The sequence below is a fragment of the Protopterus annectens genome, chromosome 4.part0, assembly GCF_019279795.1.
Source record: "Protopterus annectens isolate FY-2018-M chromosome 4.part0, PAN1.0, whole genome shotgun sequence".
In the NCBI taxonomy this organism is placed as follows: Eukaryota; Metazoa; Chordata; order Ceratodontiformes; family Protopteridae; genus Protopterus; species Protopterus annectens.
This window is the reverse complement of record NC_056733.1, coordinates 1,462,986,709-1,463,006,940: the sequence shown is the minus strand read 5'-3', so window position 1 is coordinate 1,463,006,940 and position 20,232 is coordinate 1,462,986,709.

Genomic DNA, 20,232 nt, shown 5'->3' with positions numbered 1-20,232 from the left:
GTCAAACTTGCTGCAGTCTTTTTACCTCAAACCTAAACAAGTGCAACAGTCCCTCCACAAGTTCAGTCATGGAGAGACACTGTAGTCTACGTTTGGCCTCTGGGTCTTCTTTGTGCCTTCCTTCATCTTCCCCTTATTATCAGGTTTCTTCCCGAGCCAGAAGGTACAACATCAGTGTGATTCTCATTGCCCCCTTTTGGGCCCAACAAGTTTAGTTCTTCCTCTGGACTCATCTAGTTCACCTGCTATAGATGCTGGACCCCAGTCCAGACCTTTTTCACCAACTGTCCGGTCGGCCTCACTAGGACTTGAAAAATCTGAAAGTAACTGCATTGTTTCTCCAATTCTAATGGTGGCCAGAGATACCAGGCTATCTACTCCTATTCGTAAATGTTATCTTGTTCCCAGAAGCCCAGTACAAAAAATGTTTATCTTGGTAAACGGAAAAGGTCTACCATATAGGCTTCTTCCAAAGGTGTAGACCTCTTTTCTTCCCCTCTCACACCCATTTTAGATTTCTTTGGCAGTATTATCTCATAATGGGTCTAGTTTGTCTACCATTTAGTAGCAAACTCTAATTTTCATATGGTACAAAACCAGGTGTCTGTTGCTTCCTTAAAGGTTTCTGAGGTCTTTTTGAAAAGAACCTTTCATTTGAGATCCCCAGTTAGAGATCCTGTTCTCCCATGGGATATTGCTACCATGTTACAGGCATTGACAGGAACCTCCATTGGAGCCAGCATCTATGATAGACTAAATTTTTTTGTCTTGGAAGACTTTATTTCTGATGGTTGTTATGCCAATAAGGAGGATAGGATTTCTGAGTAGCAAGCCTTATCTTGTAAACCCCCATATCTCATTTCCTGTAAAGGCAGAATCTCTCTAACAACCAACTCTAAGAGAGTCTCAGTTTATATGAATAGTGGCTTCAGAAGCAAATTTGAACCAAACCGTCTATCTTCTCACAAAAATATTCCACCAGAAGTGAGTATACGTTACATTTGATTGCTGTGCATCAACAAATTAATTTCTACTTACATAGATCAAAAGACTTCAGGAAGTCTGATCAGCTTTTGCTTACTTTCTCCAAAGCCAAACATGGTCAAGCTGTGTCTGAAGTAACCTTATCCAGGTGGCTTTCCAACTATATAGCCTTGTATACAACCAACTGCATCTGACTGTACAAGGAAAACTAAAGGTTCACTCTACCAAGGCTGTTGCTACTTCTGCTACTTTTTTGGGTTGAGTACCTATTGATGAGGTTTGCACTGCAGCTAGTTGGTCTACTGTTCATGTTTTTGTGTCACTCTACAAACAAGATGTACAATTAATGACTCGTACATCTTTTGGCTCCACCATTCTTATGAATATCCTTCCTTGATACCACCCAGGTGTTGTGGTAGCTTGGGAATCTGTCCCAAAGGTTGAATGAGATGAAAGCAGACGTTGTTTGATACAAAAGTTATGTACTTGCCATAACTCTAGATGTGTGGTGTTTGTTTTCATCTGCTTCAACTTCCCACCTGCCATCTGAAATTGTCCTTTAGATCCTGATCAAGCAGATGGATCTGACCATGGGCCTTCTATCTGGGCAGCCTTACTCTGGCTGTTTGTCACAGTGTCATCTTTGCTTGTTTTATTTCAGGTGAGACTAAATAGATTATTATAGGATGCTGTAGTCTAAGTATAAGCAGGTAAACTCAATCGGAGGTGCTCTGAGGAAAGGAGAGAATTATGGGTAAGAGGAGGAGTCAGAGCCCTGGATCCAAGATTTGGAAAGTGCCAAGGTTGGATCCAGTTGGATCCGATAACCCAAAGTTTCAACCAGACAAAAACAAGATAACACGGATCTAGCATTATGGTAAGTAGCTTAACTTTTGTTTATTTTATATGGCTTGCCTTTTATTTTTATGTGCAGGCCCTTAGGCTGCAGGTCGCCTTTTTTTAACTACTTGGCTGCCCATCCAGTACTCCATTGCTCTGCCAACCCTGTTATAACTGGAAATACCCTAATGTTATCTGTTAGCAGGTGGATCCTGTCCTTCCACATGGAATGGGCTTCCTGATCACTAGTTGTTGCTATCGAGGTATGCCTTAACCCCCTGACATGTTGTATTATTTAGTGTGCATATGGGCATGCAGTGCAAATTGTTGCTATGGAGTACCTGACTTCATGGCAACACATGCATACACATGTCCCAGTTTACACGCTACCAGGCTTGCTCCTCTCTTGTCATGATCTCCACTGAGAGATGCACTGGGCATGTCTCCAGCACATCTCCTTTTACCCTTCCCCTTAAGTAAGCGTAGCCTTATCTCCCACTTTAGCACTTCTAATACCAGGCCGCTAGTTGAACCCAGATTGTCTGGCTCATTGTCAGTTCTTCATATCTTGGCGCTGATAAGGGATGGCAGTGCCATACCTTCAACATCAACAGTATTTGTTGAAGTGTCATAGTAAAAGTATGTTTTTTTTTCAGTATCCAAAACCATGTTGTCTTAAGGAAATATTGCTCTATTTCCAGTTTCACAATTCTTGTTGAAACTTGCACAGTGCAGTTGCTTACATTCTGTATGAGGATGTTGCTGGTTGTGTTATTTGCTTTATTGCATACTGGAACTTGCATACATATATACTTGCAGTCACAATACAATCAATTTTGATTTAGTATAAAAGTGACATATTTTTGTTGAAGTTACACTAGGGGTAGTTTCCCATCATAATCCGAGATTTGACTTAGTTGGCATTGCTGAATTCAGGAAGCTGCAGTGGAGCAAATTTAAATATTGTAAATTAGCATTTTAAGGGTTAACACCCATGTTTGGTATTCTGTTTACAATTTCTTAAAAAATAAAATGCTATCATTAAATGGTGCAAACTGCTGTCAGTCTTTTTAACTCGGTATGTGGATTTCTGCTACTGCTATAATCAGTGATTCATATTTGGAAATGGATTCTGGGTCAGAAGGTTTTCTTTTATAGGGGGAAAATTGATCATCAAAGAATATCTGTCTTTCTGGGACAGGAAAATGTAGATAACTGTCACTGCACAGGTAATATTTACCACAGGCGAAAGATACTACTATGCATAGATGTACAATCCAGTCTGAAATTTAGTTAGTAAAGACATTGCAACAGGTTTAATAATTTCTTTAAGATCAGTATGTCACATTGTGAAGAAGAGACCTAATGTTCCCTGGGAAAGTGAAGCTTCACAGTAGAAGCCTGATTCTGAAGATAAGCTGAAAAACCTGATGATTGGGGTGAGGAAGATGCACCAAGATGCACTTGATGGTCATTAAGGAGCCATGGTTGCTTAAATTGCAGTAAATTAAAATAAAACCGGTACAACTTAAAGGCTAAGAATCTGATGTGTGGCATTTCTTCAGAATATAAATTTTTACTGAAAACCAGGCACGTCTGACTTCCAAGATAGCTGCACACTGAATTAACAGCTTAATTTTAGTTCCCCCATTGTGAAAACAGAAACTTAGAAAAGAGAGCCAGTGAATTTGTTTTTTGGGGTAAATTTCAGTAGCTGCCTACTAAATGCACTGCCTGGATGCCAACAAAAAATAAATCCAGAAAAGCTGAAAGAAAATCAATGACAAAAGGTGAAGTGAAAACAGTGTTTGGAACAAATCCTTCAGCTGTTCAGCAAAAAGCAGTTCAAGCCCCAGCTTTGGTACAAGACGTGAATTCCAGTTATCTGGAGGAAAACTGCAAAAAATTGGAGGTGAAAATGAAGAAAAGGCTGGCTGAGTATGTGACTGCTCAAGTTTAAAAAAATGATAGAATTTGAGGACAGAGCACATAATGAAAACCAGAGATTTTCTGCTGTGCCAGAGAAACTGGAAAGAACAGACTGGATTAAATTTATGAAGGCACTAATAAGCAACTGGACTGGTATTCCACAGCAGGAGTTAATTGAAAAGGCAAATCATGTGTATGGTCCAAACCTGGCCATGAGAAAGAACAGAACTTTAATAGTAAAGATACTATCCTTCCAGCAGAAAGAATTGATTCTGACAAAAGTTTATCAGAAGGAAAAAGTACTAAAAGTGGGAGACAGTATAGTGCCTGTGGAAAATTATTACTCCTTTTCTGCCTAGTGCAGTGAGTAAACTTATTCCAGCAGTCAGGGAATGTCAAGAAGCAGGTGTGCGATTGTCTGCTGTATCCAGCTGTTTTCAGAGAGTGTCGCCTCACAGTAAGATGTCCTGTTTGATTCTCAGCTAGAACGTCTTCTGTGTTGAGACATGTGTGAATGGGCGTACCTTCGTTGAAGGTTGTGCGTCAGGGCCGGTAACTTGGCACGTAAAAATCTACTGCCAATCATTAGCGGACCGGAGTTCCGCTGTGGCGACCTCTAACCGGGAAAAGCCGAAAGACACAACAAGTGTCAAATCATTTTTTGATACAGAACATGCTAAGGAGGAAATACAATAAGTTATCCAGCAAAAACTGAGGTATCAAACAGAAGGGAAATCTGGTTATTCTTCTGATAAAGCCTACAGAGAGACTATGCCAGTGATACCTTTTCCAGTGTTCCAAAGGATGATGTTTGTAAGACCGAAAAAAAACAAGAGTTGACTAGTAGAACCAGGAGTAAGTTGGAAATGAACCAACAACTGGATTTGGGAGATGAAAATCAACAGGAAGAAAACCAGCAACTCAGAAACTGATGAATAAATGTGAGATTACAAAGTATTCATTACATTTGTGAAGTACATTAGAGTAACAAAGCTTGGAAATATTGTATTTTTTGACTTTGTTATACTTGTAGGGGACTCCAAAGGTGTATGCTATACTTCATGTCATTAATGTTTGGAGAGCTGGGAAGAGGGAGGAAGGAAAGAGTTAACTGTAAGTAAAACAATATGTCTGACATCATTTTCATTCATTCCTCAGTGAATGGGTCTCAGATCTGGCAAAATTTCTTTTAGACTCTCTGATCCAACTCTTGAGCTCATCCCTTTACCCATAATTCCTCCAAACCCTGTAATACCTCAGATCTCATTTACCACTTCTACACTACAGACATGGATCATGGTTCCTCAAGCTCTGGGTGTATTTTTTTTTTTTTGACTGAGTAAAAGTAAAATATTAATTTTTACTAGATATAGTCCTTCTATATTCACTCTTCCACCCTTGTCCAGTTTTAGACTTTTTTCTTCCTACCTTTTCTTTTCAGGTACATTTGTTACCATTGCTGGTAACCATTTTCCCTTTTACCACTTTGGCTAATTTTTTTGTCCATTTTAGTGTATTTCTTTAATACCATTGCTGGTAGCTTTCTTTACTAATCTTTAAAAAAAAATAAATAAACTCTACTTTTCTTGCTAAGATGTGTAAAAAGCCAAGTGGTTTCAAAACGTGCACTTCCTGTGGGAATAAGATACCCAACTGTGATGCCCAGAGGGAGTGCATATATTTTTTTGGAAGCAGCCCATCCTGAAACCCCTTGTCAGATCTGTGAGGGTTTCAATGCTCAAGCCTTAAGTGATCAATGTAGTTAGTATTAAAGAGATTGCTGTCTGCTTCTGCTCCTTCCTCTGTACTTCTGTTTCAGGGGCTCAACCCCCCCCCATTAAGAAGTCTAAGTTGTCCTTGGAGTCCAGGGAGCACAAAAAACGCTGTCCTGTCTGGTCTGCAAAACCAGCTTCTGCTTTGGAGCCACCTTGCTAAACAACCTGAGATTGGCTATGATATCTTCAAATCTGATGACAGGGATACTCAAGTTTCCTTGGACTCGAAGTCTCCGTTTTTACTCTGGAGCCTTTTCCCCTAGGACCCACCCCCACTTTTTTTTTTTTTTTTTTTTAACAAGAGAGAGCCAAAAGATTGGCCCATGCCCCTTCCACGTCATCTACCAGATCCTCCCAAAGTTTTTCTGTAGTAGATGTAAATAGGATGATGAAGTTCCTAAGGTCTCAGATCCAGATGGGGGTTTTACAGTCTCCATCTCCTATTGGATCAGCCTCCAGTCTGCATCCCATCCTATTTTGTCCTCCTTTGATCCATCCAGCAATTTTAGAGCCCTCTTATATGAGAATTCTAACAGTCAAAATGTTGGATTTGAATACAGCTACATCTTCAACTCCATTTGAGTTCCACACTCATTAGGCACCAATCCCCCTAGAGAAGGACGGGTTTCTGAGCAGAAGCATTGGTACCAGATCTAGGAGGTGGCTTCAACTCTGAGATTGTCAGAAGACATCACTTCCCCTTGAAATCTTGGTGTTGGAAATCTCCAGTCCAACTCCTCCCTCGTGGCAGGAGCCCTGGGCAGGGTCAGAACATAGTAGCATGTGGAGCTTTGACAATGGTGTCTGCCGGTCCTTATGCTTTCCAAGGTGGTGGAGTGGGCTTTCTCTTACCCAAGAGTCCATTCTACTCTTGATTCTTTGGATTCTACTTCCATACCTCCTTTCAAACCGAGTTCTGAGACTCATCACCCCATCACTCAAGGACAGCTGGCCCGTGTGAGCTTCCAGGCAGTCCCATGCAGGAATTCCCCCTATCTTCCAATACCTCTCCATATCATCCCATTGAGGAGGTCCCCCAAAAGAGGTTGTGTAAAAGGAGGCACACAGACTCCCCTCAGGAATCTTTAACCAAAGACACTGACTTTGATGAAGGAGACATTGTCCCCAAGATCTCCACTGGATGACATTTCCTTTGGAGGTATTCTAGAGATCCTTAGCCAGAAAGGTGGATGGTCTTCTGATCCCCTTCCGAGGAGAAGTTGGTGTTCATGGAAGCCATTGTTTGTCTAGCCCATGTACATCTTGGGTTTACCCCTCCAGCGGATGACCTTATAGATCTCATGTTTTGCTGGTAATGGAAGGAACTGTATACTGTGGAACCCATTCCCCTTCACCCTGATATATTTCTTGCTCCGCCCAAAGATGGACCTCACGAGAGTTAAGGGAGTTTGGATGCAATGGTTGTGGCAGCAGCCACAAAAAAGTGCTAGCTGAACAAAGCTCTGCTGTTTATCCTCCTAACAGAGAGTCCGGGGTGATGGAAGGTTTGGAAAGTGTGTTTACGCCTCAGAAAACTTTGCCCTGTGGTCGCTTAACTACTTGGTACATTTTACCAGATTACAGAGAGACTTGATTAAAGAGTTCTGTAAGTTTATTCCAGGGTCCATGTTGGTGGAGGAACATAAACAGTTTTTTTTTCACACCCTTCAATCAGTTTACAATGTGTCCATGAGGTTAATCTCTCATGCAGCAGAAGGTTCCTCATGGATGGCAGACACAGGCATAGACATCAGGAGATATGCCTGGATGCACTTATGTGACCTTGCAGAGCCCTTTAAGTATTCTTTCATCAGTGTACCCTTTGATGGATTTTCATTGTTTGGCCCTACAATAAAAAAAAGAAAAGAAATGCTCTCCCTTAGTGAGTAAGATGGAAAGACCTCATCTGCCACGAGCATACATTTTTCTAACCAGCAGATCATTCTGCAGGAATCAGCATGGAGTAAAAACATGTGGTTCCGAAAGTCACAAGGTCCTTTTCAGGACTCACAAGGGGAAATATCTCCCCTTGGCAGGAGGGGAAATTCTAATACAAGATGCTGCCCTCACATCAGAGGAGGCCCACAGAACTAAGGATGTTCATCGTGTTTCACTGTTGCAGTCATTACAATTGGGTTATCCTGCTCGCAGGCTACCTGCAGTCGGCCTGAATTCCAAAGTCTAGGTCCAGCGTCAGTTGCTGTCACCTCCTCCCTGACGTCAGTGCACCAGGGGTTTAAAAGAAGCAGCCGACACCATTTTATTCAGTTTTTCTTGCCGCGCAGTGCCCAAAGCAAAAGCAGTTCGCAAGTGCCAGTCAGTCGACTCCTGAGATTTTCGTGTTCGAATTTCAGATCCGAAGTCTTCATTAAAAGCTAAGTACCCCATTGGGGAAACTTTTTTCTTGCTCCAGACCGATGTCAAAAAAAGTTAATAATTGTATTTCTTGTGAGAAGAAAATACCTCATAAGGACTTCCATTCTTACTGTATTCCTTGCCTAGGCCCTGATTACGACATTGCTAATTGTCTGTTTTGTGCTAGATTTAACCAACGCACTATTAAGCGTCGGTACAATTTTGCATTTCACTATTTTGGCAGAAGATTTAATTACAAAATGTCGTCGGATAGCCATCTGACTACCGCAATTCAAAAGTAACGCAAAGAAAAAGAAAAGGACAGGCATCCGAGGTTCAAAACTGACGACGAGGCTTCTTCTAAGCCATTCGCCGGTTCTCGGTGAGGCACTTTCGCAGCCCCTGATGCCCGCTACTTTAGAGCCACAGGCCGCTTCCGACTTCCACATGGAACTGACTAGGCAGCTGGAAACTCAAGGTATTGGAACCTCGGAAACTATTCCCTCAGATGGGTCTGGAGCCACTGAGCAGGCATCGGCTTCTTCTTCTTCTTTCGGCTGCTCCTGTTAGGGTCGCCACAGCAGATCAACTGTTTCCATTTCTTCCTGTCCTCTGCATCTTGCTCTGTCACACCAACCGTCTGCATGTCCTCTCTCATCACATCCATAAACCTTATCTTAGACCTTCCTCTTTTCCTGTTACCTGGCAGCTTCATCCTTAGCATCTTTTTCCCAATATACTCTGCATCCCTCCTCAGCACATGTCCAAACCAACGTAATCTTGGCTCTCTGGCTTTGTCTCCAAACCTTTCAACCTGGGCTGACCCTCTAATATACTTATTCCTAATCCTGTCCATCCTCGTCACACCCAGTGCAAATCTTAACATCTTCAACTCTGCCACGTCAAGCTCTGACTCCTGTCTTATTGTCAATGCCACTGTCTCCAACCCGTATAACATAGCTGGTCTCACTACCCTCTTGTAGACCTTCCCTTACACTCTTATTGGTACTAGTCTGTCACAAATCACTCCTGACACTCTTCTCCACCCACTCTATCCTGCTTGTACTCTCATCTTCAACTCTCTTCCACACTCAATTACTCTGAACTGTTGATCCCAAGTACTTAAACTCATTCACCTTCGCCACCTCTACTCCCTGCATCCTCACCATTCCTCTGTCCTCCCTCTCATTCACACACACATATTCTGTCTTAGTCCTGCTGACCTTCATTCCTCTTCTCTCTAGAGCATATCTCCACCTCTCCAGGGTCTCCTCCACCTGTTCCCTACTCTCACTACAGATCACAATGTCATCTGCAAACATCATAGTCCACGGGGACTCCTGTCTGATCTCGTCTGTCAACCTGTCCATCACCATACACAGTTATATGTTAAAATGACTTCAGCTTCAAAGGCAAAGACTAAAGCTTCTCTAAAGACAAAGAAACAAATACAACAGCCCCTTGGACAGGCCTAAAAAACAGATGCTCAAAATGGCTGAAGACCTAATTACTTTGATCAGGGGTTCCCATCCCCCTCCTGAATAGAGGCCTAGGCAAGAGACAGAATATGACTCTTCAGATCAGGTTTCCATTTCTTCTGATTCCTCTTCTGATCAGGAATACTCTCTTCCTCCCTATGGGGATTCTGATGCTGAAGAATCTATCCCTTCTGTTCTCCTCCTGAGGATTATTCTGTTGGGGAAGCTCTGCATACCATGAGGGAGCATTTCCACTGGGAGAGCCAAGATTATTCAGAATCTAAGAAAACGCTCCGAGACTTCCTTTTACTACCTCAGCACAGGCCCCTTGCTATTCCACCTGTGCTAGACATTGTAGATGATGTATTTTCAGAATCCAGTTTAACTCCTGACTCTTTACCTCCAGCTCCTGTTAAGCCAGACCGATACTACAGGGTTCCTGAATCACATACATTTCTTTTTAAGAACCCTGCTGCTGACACAGAAACTATCTCTCAAGGTCCCAAAGGGGTCAAGGCTTCCACTGCAATAAAACCCTACCCCCCCTGACAGGGATTCTAGGGCACTGGACAGATGGGGAAAAAAGATTTACACTTCTGCTACCTTGGCTATAAGGGCTTTAAATCGTCAGTTTCATATGCTTAAATATCAGCAATATATCATGTCACTGCTTAAACAGAAAATGTTGATAAATTCTGAATGTGCAGAAAACAAAGAAATGTAGGATTTATTGCATGCAGCTGACCAAGTGGGAAAGCATACCTTGCAATGTGATTTTGATTCTCTGGAGGCCTCCTGCAGGGCTGCTGTTACGGGTTCTGTCATTCGGAGGCATGCTTGGTTAAAGGAACAGAATCTGCCTGATCATGTTAAAGCAAAACTATTAGATGCTCCATTACAGCATGATACCTTGTTTGGTGTTAAAGCAGAAGAGGTGTTGAAGAAAATGGAGGACAAAGCTAAATCTATGCAAACAGTCAAGGATTTCTTACAGGTACAGCCTCCAAGATTTAGCTGGCACTGGCCTACAAATAATTGGTCCTTTCCAGTGTCAGACAGGCCACAAAGAGGCAGATACAGATGCCCTAGAGGCAGATCCCAACCCCAAGGCTCATACAGGCCTAAATAATGGGGTGCTTCTACCTCCAAAAGCGGAGCAGACAAATTACAGCCGTACAGGAAATAGTCCCAATGACTTACCCCTGCCTGCGCCAAGCACTTACCTTCTGGCAGCACCTTTAGGGGGAAAACTAGCACTTTTTTCTCAAAATTGGCATGTAATAACCCAGGACAAATGGGTCTTCGATATAGTGTCATAAGGCTACAGGTTTCACTTTCACACCCTGCCAAGGGCAGACGGTTTGCCAGACCTGCCAAAAAATCAATGGGCAGAGGCACGAAAGCTAGTGTCATCCTTCATGGACATGAGGGCCATTCAGCAAGTACCACAGCAAGAGCAGGGACAAGGATTTTACTCAAGACTGTACTTGGTGCCCAGAAAGGACAAAGCCTGGAGACCAATACTGGACCTATCTATTCTAAACACATACCTGGATATTCCAAGATTCAAAATGTTGACTCTGCAGCAGCTTCTGCCCATGCTGGGCAAGAAGGCTTGGCTTGTGACTTTAGACCTAAAAGAGGCATACCTGCATGTCCCAATCAGACAATCATGCAGAAGGTACCTCAGATTCATAACTGGCTCAATGCACTACCAATTCTCTGCACTTGCCCTTTGGCTTATCTACTGCACCCAGGGTCTTCACAAAATGCCTGGCTGCAGTAATTGCATTTTTCAGACAAAGAGGAATACAAATATATCCTTACTTGGACGACTGCCTTATTCAAGCAGAGAACAAGGACATTCTACTACAGCATCTGGCGTTTGTAAAAAGATTACTAACATGCCTAGGGTACACAGTAAATGAAAAGAAATCAAAACTAGTACCCTCTCAAGAGATAATATTCCTGGGTGCAAGCTTAAACACAACTGCCCAGATGGTTTATCTCACGCCAGACAAACAAAGGCAACTGACTACTTATTTCAAAATGTTGGCAACAAAGACCCAGTTATCTGCAAGAAAAATTCTGCAGGCTTTGGGCTTCATGGCATCCTGCATTCTGCTAATTCCATATGCAAGACTGCATATGAGGAAACTTCAATGGTATCTAAAAAGTGTTTGGACTCAACATTGCCACAGCCTGGAAACAATAATTACCCTCATTCCCTGCCTGCAACAGGAGTTTCGATGGTGGGCAAAGGCCTGTCACCACAACAAGGGACAGACATTTGCTTTACCCACAGCCAGGCAGATATTAACAACAGATGCATCAGATTATGCCTGGGGGGTCCACAAGGCAGGAAGATGTATTCAGGGCACATGGTCCGCAAGCCAAATGCATCTACATATCAACCAAAAAGAGATGCTAGCTGTTCAGAATGCCCTGACAGCCTTCAAGGACATACTTCATCTGGGACAACTACTGATAAAGACGGACAATACTACAGTCATGTGGTACATAAACAAGCAGGGAGGCGCACATTCCTACCCCGTATGCAGACTAGCCATGAATTTGTGGGACACAGCATTGACTTACCAAGTACATTACCCGCTTTGGCGAGGTTTTTGCGCTTGTTACTACTCAGCCAAGCTCCTCGTGGTCCTGCAGAGTGGTGCTAGCAGCAGAGAGGCTAAAAGAGCGACTGCTAACCTGATAAGTGTTTTTTCCTGCTACTACCTGGGCGACTGTCCGATCTAGCTAAACTGCAAATATTTTTGCTTCTTGAACTATTTTAAACTGTCTAAAGTTGTTTTTGCACCTGCACTTTTAAAGTTTGTCCTGTTTGTTGCATTCACTTGTTGAGGCTACATACTCAAGTGTGCTAGCCTGTTAGATATTTATTGCAATTTCCTGCTGTTTGTTGCAAAAAAGAAAAAAAAAAAAGTTATCCTTGTTTCCCGTCTTTCCTGACGTAGAGTAGTCCGAATACAGGCTTTGCTGTATTCTGGACTTTTGGAAAGTTTCTGTGTTGCCATTTCCTTTCTTGGATAGAGGGAGGCTTCTTTGTTCACCAGTGGCAATGGGGAGCTTGGAGCAGCCTATCTGTCCCTGGAGGACTGTTCCCAGCACAGGAATCTGGTAGTCTGTTGGCTGTTTTGGGCCAATTTCTAGCTCTTTCAAGTCCGCCTGTATAAAACCCGCTGTAGCGTGGCTTTGCGTGATTTTGCGCATAGCGCAGCATCGAGCAGCGCCGCTTATTTGGGTTTGAGCCTTGGAACTGATCTAGTTCTCATAATAAATACCCTATTCCTATGCTAAAGCCTAGCACTTGCTCACTAAAGCCATTATATAAGTCAGCACTAAAAAATTAAAAGCACTACACCCTCACAAACTCCCCTTGAGTAACTTGTTCCCCATTGGCCCTTTTTTTCAATTATAAAGGAATTCCCAATACTATTCTAGCATGTCCAAAGGTCAGTTGTCAATCTCCTCTCCGGTCCAGCTGGTGAACCTGGGAATCTTGAGGCAATGTTACAACTGCCTAATGTACACAGACAACCCTCTCCTCCTCCCAACAAATTCCAACACATGTGAGAGATGCAACCATATAGCCAAACTGGAGGCTAAGCTCTCTCAACTCAGTACTGGCATAACCAGTCAGGAGGGGAAGGAAACCACACTCACTACAATTCCAGTCTCACATAGACCTACCACAACAGCAAACCAAACACATAAACACACAAAAACATACTTGGAGGCTGTAAATAAAAATCTGCCTAAGCAGCAGAGACCTCCAAAGCAGACACCCAAGCAACCGCTACCCCAAAACAAAACACGTGCAACACATAGCTCACAAAGCCAGTGTGCCGAACAGTCACAGCCCTTTAGGCTAAACAATACACCTGATACACTTGTAATAGGTGACTCTATCATCAGGCACACTGACGTCCCGCTCACCAGGCTGAACAAGGAGAAGGTCACGGTGAGCTGCCTGTCGGGCGCTAGGATCCGCCACATAACGCAAGCACTCAGGTCACTCCAAGGCAAGTACAAATATGACTCGGTCATTGTCCATGCTGGTGTGAATGACCTGAGACGTACCTCCCTGGACTACATGAAAAGAGACATAGAGGAGCTCTCTGAGCATGTAGCCCAGGCCGGTATGACCCTGACCTTGAGTAGCATCTTACCCTCACCAAGAATGATGCCACAGTATGAAGACAAGATTATCAATTTCAACAATTGGCTAAAGTATTGGTGTCATTCAAAGGGGATCCAATGCCTGTCAGCCTGGGATGACATGCTCGACAAGCCACGATGCTTCGCTAGGGACGGCTTGCACCTGTCGCCCCTGGGCTTTCGGATATTGGCAAAGGCTCTTGCTACCCCCATAGTGCCTTTTTTAGGCAAGGCTCAAAAGACAAACCCACCTCCATAGGTATCACAAGGGATAAGAAACTAAGAGTAATGCTACTCAACGCCAGAAGTCTAAACCTCAAGATGCACGCACTCAAAACTCTCCTTAGCATGGAGAACATCGATATCTGTGCAGTAACAGAAACCCGGTTCAAGGCTCTCGAGAGCACCCCAGCACTACCAGGTTATACCTCATACCATGCTTTTCGGCCCCAAAACTTGGACCGAACCACAAAAGGAGGGGGGGAGTATCAATATTCATCAAAGATACCCACACCTCCAGGTTGGTGGCACAGCACGAAGCATCAGAGACTATCCATGTGCAACTAACAGTGGGTAAAACTGCCTTCCAGTTTATAGCCTGCTACAGACCACCCTCCCAAACCCAGGAACCCCACTCGGCCTTCCTGAGAACACTGGAAAATATGAAGATCTCTCCAAACACCATTATATTGGGTGACTTCAACTACCCAACCATAGACTGGGAGCATTACTCTAGCTCCAACACCCTAGCCCAAAGGTTCCTAGAATTTATAAACTCAAATGCTATGGAACAACTTGTTACCACTCCCACAAGAGGGGAAAACATACTGGACCTGATCATCACCAACATGGGGACTCTATGCTCCAGACCAGAAGTGTATCCCTCACTTATAGGATCAGGCCATAAACGAATCTCACTGGATATTCAGATCCCGACCCCGCCCCATGCCCAGAAAACCACAGTGAAAAACTTCTCTAAAGCAAATTTCACACTCCTCAAAACTGAGGTGGAATCCTTCAAAGTCCCCGGGTCTGTGGATAATACGGCCCAGACCACAAAATCCTTTATAAATGCATTCTATGAACACCTTCAGGAATGCATGGATCATGCAATCCCAAATAAAACCAAGACCCAATCCTCCAAAGGCAGACGTCCTGTCTGGTGGACCCCAGCCATAAACAAACTATACCATAGAAGGAGGAAGCTACTACATGACAGAGCAAAATCCCAAAAAGGGAAGGCATCTCTGATCAGTATTAGCAAAAAACTACGGGCACTCATAAAATCGTCTAAGGCCAGCTTTGAGAGAAAAATTGCACAGGACACTAAGGATAATCACAAGGCTTTCTTTAGTTATGTTAGGAACCTGGGTGGGAATTCCCAGATATGCTCAGAATTAGTCCAAAATGACAAAAAATACACCGAACCCACAGACATTGCCAAAATCCCAGCTGACAGGTTCAGCGCAAACTTCTCTTCCCCCCCCCCTCCCCACCAAAAGGGCTAATATCTATCCCAGCAGAGTGCTGCCCCCCTGACATCTCAGATGCTCAGGTAAGAGCTGCCCTCTCCAAAGCAAGAAACACAGCATCAATGGGACCAGGCGGTGTCCCGGCTGCGTCCTACATGAACTCCAAGAAGAGCTAAACCCAAACCTAAAACTACTGTTCAATCTCAGCCTTACTACAGGATATGTACCCAAAGAGTGGCGTACAGCAGCAGTGGTCCCTCTCCACAAAGGTGGTGCCTCAACGGATCCTGGAAACTATTGCCCCATAAGTCTCACTAGCTTGGTCTGCAAAGCTATGGAAAGGATCATCATGGACCTTATAAATAAAGATATTGGGGACCTACAGACACTGGATCCTACCCAGTTCGGCTTTGTTAAGGGCAGATCCTGCCTCTTAAACCTAGTCAGTTTCTTTGAAACAGTCACCAAGGCCATTGACAAGGGGAAGGTGGTACACACAGCCTACCTGGACCTCGCAAAAGCCTTCGATACAATACCCCACTCGGGCATTATAGATAAGCTCACCAGCTTAAATATAAACCCCTATGTCACTAGATGGGTTGCAAACTGGCTCAAGGACAGAACCCACATGGTTAGAATAGCTGGAGCCATGTCAGCCTCCAAACCAGTTACAAGTGGCATCCCACAAGGCTCAGTCTTGGGACCTCTCTTGTTCGGTATATATTTCTCGGAGGTACAGGCTAACATGGAAGGACTGTGGCTGACCAAGTTCGCAGATGACTGCAAACTGGGCGCCATAATAGACTCTCCAGCTGACATAAGCATCCTCCAAAAGTGCCTCATAGAAACAGACAACTGGTGCCAGAGCCATGGCCTCAAGCTAAATGCCAAAAAGTGTATAGTCATCCCCTTTGGCAAAAACAAAGTGCCCACAAATTACCACATAGGTGGTAATCCATTAAGTACAAAAGAAGTAATTAGGGACCTGGGGACCCAAGTTGATAGCAATCTCTCATTTGACAACCACTTGGCCAAAGTGGTTAGAAAAACATTTTATATAGCCCACCTAATCATGAAGGGATTCACATCTAGATCAGGGGAGGTCATCGTGCCTCTTTACTCATCCCTCATCAGGCCCATAATTGAGTACAATGCTTCTTTTGGGATGTACCTTACCAGACACCTGCAGCAACTGAAAAGACCCCAAAAGTACCTCACCAAGAGGATCAAGGGGCTCAAACAGACGCCGTATGCTGCCCGGTTAAAGAAACTCCAGTTCTACTCAGTGGCATACCGCCAGCTCAGAGGCGATCTGTGCCTGATGTATAAAGCCATGTCCAACCCGGAATTAATGGACATGCTGCACCTCAGAAAATCCAAATCCCATCGAGCTACGCGCTCGAGGGACTTAAACCTCAGCACTGAAATAAATAGGACATGCTGGAGGGACAGATTCATAACCCAGAGGCTCCCTTCACTCTGGAATAAAATCCCAGTCCAGGTTAGGCAGAGTCCCTCATTGACTCTCTTCAAGAGGAATCTTGATGAGTGGATGGGAGATCGTAGGTTTACCCCGGGTATCACTTCTGTGTCACTGTTAGACAGAGGCACAGTACACTAACCTCGAAAAAGGGCATAGTAAAATAAAATTAATTTAAAATGGGTGGCGAAAGCCATACACACTCTGGCTAGGCTTATAAATGCCCTAGGGCAGATAGCCTAGTATGAACCTATGAACATCTGCAGGCACAATTCCTGCCAGGAAAGATAAATACTCTGGCAGACGAACTAAGCAGAAACCTCATGGATCCCAACAAGTGGAAATTGGATCCGCAAGTCTTCAGCATGATAACAAGGAATTGGGGATGCCTGGACATAGATCTATTTGCCTCCCCTCACAACTGCCAACTGAAGAGATTCTGCACAAGGACTTATCACAAGCAAGCATGGAAAGTGGATGCTCTATCTTTCAGCTGGAAAAACTTAACAGTCTATGCCTTTACTCCACTGCCTCTCCTCCCCAAGGTACTCCTAAAAGTCAGGCAAGCGAAGCCAAAAATGATACTGATTGCCCCAGACTGGCCCCGCCATCACTGCTACCCAATCCTAAGGAACTTGTCTCAATACCTAGCCTGGACATTACCTTAACTTCCTCACTTATTGTCCCAACACAACAATCAGATCCTGCACAGCCAACTAAAAACCTTAAATCTGGCAGCATGGTGGATAATGTGGTCATTCAAAACTCACCTCTCTCTAAAGCGGTGATGGATGTTATTTTGGAGGCCAGGAGGCCTAGTACCAGAAAATCTTATGCCGAAAAATGGAAGAGATTCTGTGCTTGGAATCAGGAACAAGGTATTGACACGACTGTACCAAATATTCCTCAGATTTTCCAATATTTAACTGAGATGCTGGACAAAGGCCTATCCTTTTCATCAATTAAGATTCATGCCTCTGTCATTTCAGCTCATTACAATACAGAGCCACCCATTTTTTCTCATCCTTTATTAAGGCAGTACCTCAGAAGAGCCAAAAACTTAAGGCCTCCAAGGAGATCACCAATTCCTGCATGGGACCTCAATTATGTCTTGGAAAAACTCACCCTGCCTCCTTTTGAGCCAGCCTCTTCATCTGATATAAAATTGTTATCATGGAAAACAGCTCTGCTCCTAGCAATAACCTCTGCAAGACGTGTTTCAGAGCAACAGGCACTCATGGCTGTGGAACCTTTTATCATTTTCCATCTAGATAGGGTTTCTCTGAGGACAAACCCGACATTTATGCCTAAGGTAGTGTCCAGTGTGGCCTTAACCAAACTATTCATTTGCCTACTTTTTACCCAAATCCACAGAATAAGGGTGAGAGACTTCTGCATTCTTTGGACATACACAGACAGCTGCCTTTCTACTTGGACAGAACCAAAGCTTTCAGAAAGACTGAGCAATTACTAGTGGCATATGCTGCAGGATCTCAAGGAAAGGCTATCTCAAAGCAGACTATTTCAAAGTGGATAGGCCACTGCATTCGTTTCTGCTATTCACAACATGGCAAATCAGTGCCTAAGGGCATTAGGCCACATTCAACCAGAGCAGCAGCCACTTCAGCAGCCTTCCTCAGTACCAACCAAAGACATTTTAGAGGCTGAAACCTGGAGTTCAGTGCACAGTTTTACAAAGCACTATCACTTACCACTTTACTCTAAATCCAGGGCAGGCTTTGCCACTGCAGTTCTGCAGGGCCTCATAGCCACTCATAATCCTATTTAGCTCCAGCCTCCCAACCTTAGCTTTGAGATTCAACCCAATTGTAATGACTGCAACAGTGAAACAGAATGAACATAGTACAGTTGTGTACTTACCATAAATGTAGATGTTCGAGTGTATTCACGGTTGCAGTCCAGGTTACCCTCCCACCAACCCCCTTATCTTTGCTGGAACTTATCTGTACTTCTCTATTCTATACAACCTATGTGGTGTATTTGCTTGTAGATGAAGGAAAAGTTTACCTTGGTGCATGCATGCTTTATTGACATATTTTAGCCTTCCCTTTTGGGGGCACCTGACATCTGGGGCAAGAAAAACTGAAGAAAATGGCATCAGCTGCTTCTTTTATACCCCTGGCACACTGACGTCAGGGAGGAGGGTGACAGCAACCGACGCTGGTCCTAGACTTTGGAATTCAGGCCAATTACAGGTAGCCTGCCAGCAGGATAACCCAATTGTAATGACTGCAACAGTGAATACACTCGAACATCTACATTTATGGTAAGTACACAACTGTACTTTCTCGAGATTCTTTTTTGGATAAACTTTACAGCACTCTTGAAGAGTTGCCTGACTGCTGTTATGTAGAGGTAGTTGGGGGCACTAGTCTCTGCAGCTGAAAGCCTGGGCATTAGTCACAAAAGACACTTGAGTGCCAAAACTTATATCCGGAGGATAGTTTCTTTCCCTTTTTTCCCAAATCCTAGCATCCAAATGGAAAAAATCTCCTTGATGTTCCACCCAATCAAAGGTAGTTAGCAGCCTTAGAAGTTTAACAGCTAATACATAAGAGTCATCTAGGAGGTCCCACCAGAATAGAGAGGATTTGGAACTTAATCAAGGTTCTTTTTAGTGCCAAAGAAAATGGGACCTGAGACCCATTTTGGACCTCAGCAGTGTAAATCAGTTTGTAAAGAACTCAAAGTTCTGGATGGTCATGATTCAGTCCAGTCTACCTCTTCTACAGAAGGACGATTGGATGTGCTCTATATGTGTACTGTCACATCAAAATGAACAGACACTCTCGAAGATACCTGCTGTTTTGGTTGGGAGTCAGTGTTTACTAATTCAGAGGCCCTACCCATTGGTTTCACCACAGCCCCCAGGGAGTTCAAGTTCTTGGTAGTGGTAGCAGCTCATCTCAGATTGCTTGGATTCAGGGTGTTTCCTTTCCTGGACAACTGGCTTCTCATCACCCTAACTAGGCATCTCCTTGAAAAGGCCAGAAACTACTTACCCCAGTTAGGTCAGCCTTTAGGGATCACAGTCAGTTATGCCAAGTCTCATCTTCAACAATATCGTGTCTTGGAGTCTATAGAAGCATGCCTGGACATCATTCAGTTGGCCTTGCTTCCATCAGAGTACAGTCCTTAAGACTGCAGGTCAGGCAAATTCTTTCACACCCTACTTCCCCAACAAAACAGGTTCGTCAGGCCCTGGGATCAATGGCTGAGGGTATTACCTTGCTCCGGGAAGCTTGTTTCCATATGCACATTCTTCAGTGTGCTCTAGTGGTTCAGTGGTCAGTTTTTCTACAGACTGTGTCCTCCAATAAAACTTTCTTGGGTTTGCAGGGATTCCCTACTTTGGTGGATGCAGTCCACCAAAGTTTGTCAGGGCCACCCCTTTATGTTCTCATCCCCGGTAGGCATGGGGGCCATGGATGCTTGCCAACTGGACAAGGGGGAATTTCTTGGGATGGATGGTCCAAGGCATGTGATCTGTAGAAGAGATTAGTTTGCAAATCAGTAGTCTGAAGATGAGTTGTAGGCTTTTCAAAACTCTCTTCCTCTGAGACGTTTGCTCTCCAAACCAACAATGTCAGTTGGTTTGGACATCAACAGATGGAGGGAACTTGGTCCTATCCCCTTTGTGTAGAAGCAGTGAGAGTGTGACAGTGGGTCATGATCTCCAGCTGCTTTCTTATAGTAATAAACATCCCTGGGAAGTC